Genomic DNA, 1252 nt, shown 5'->3' on the forward strand with positions numbered 1-1252 from the left:
TTTGGGGTCATCTGGACTTGATAAAGTGTTATATAAGAACAGGCCATTTACCACGAGTGTTGAACATTCTGTGGATAAAACAGGCAAAGTCACGATTACTGGCGCTTCTGGTAAAAATAAACAAAAAACGTATGTGCATGCTTTGATTTTGCTGGACAGAACAAATAAATGGAACAATAAATTTAAGGGGGTAATATGTAAACTCAACTTTTATATCATGTTATTATGTTATTCACTCATCAAAAACACACCTGGGGTGTTGCTTTGATTCTTTCATTCATGTTTGAGAAACCCAAATGTATTTTTTTTATGTAGGACCATGTTGATTTTGGATGGCATTAGTAAATTAAATTACTAATTTACACTGTATTTTGCATTCACTCTGGATATTTTTCTGGTGTGAAAATGTGTTTGATGTTGTGACACAAGTGTGAAAAAAAAAGTCTGTGAGAGAACAAATACTTTTTCACAGATCGGCATTTATACCCCTAGGTGACATTATGGTTCTGCTTACTGGTTAAGCTCTATTTCTTGCTCTGTTGCATTTCTCTAGTTGTTTGGATTGCAAATAACTGTGAAATCATTTATCTGTGTAAAATTGTTCTTTCTTATTAAAATATACCACCAGAGGGAAGCACATGTACCTTTCTGACAAGAATTTATATTCGATTTGAACTCAATCTTAACTGCTGTGGGCGGCGATGTTGTCAGAATGTGAAAACACACAGTCTCACACACTGTTGTATGATTCAGCCTCAGGGGGGGAAGCGGAGCTTTAATTACCAGGAGGATTGTCTTTAGTCCTATTGTCTTTACCTTCACAGAGAGACAGAATCATCCTCTCTGATCCTAATCTTGTTGTCTCCAACACGCTCTCACTTTTTCAGCCTCTTAGTTTGTTGTGGGAATCTGTCTGTAGATAATCTATTCTTCCTTTCATCCCACTTTGCTATCCAAAGACTAGGCTACTTTCTTGACATAAAGGTTGTTTTTTTTTTCTCCATGCACCAATGGCTGGGTCAGTGGCTATAACACAGAACCAAACACATCTTGTGTGACATTTTGATGCAATCAAAAACATCAAAAATTGGAGCTACAAACACATCTGCTGGATTTCACACATATTAAATAGGCCACACTGTAGGATTGGATGTGGGATGTGGGGGTTGTTGGGAACAACACATCATTTATTACATTGTGACTTCCTTCATTTGTGGTTATTTTTATCATGTGCTTTCCCTGTTTTTTTATA

Source organism: Poecilia reticulata, linkage group LG13, assembly GCF_000633615.1.
Source record: "Poecilia reticulata strain Guanapo linkage group LG13, Guppy_female_1.0+MT, whole genome shotgun sequence".
Taxonomy (NCBI): domain Eukaryota; kingdom Metazoa; phylum Chordata; class Actinopteri; order Cyprinodontiformes; family Poeciliidae; genus Poecilia; species Poecilia reticulata.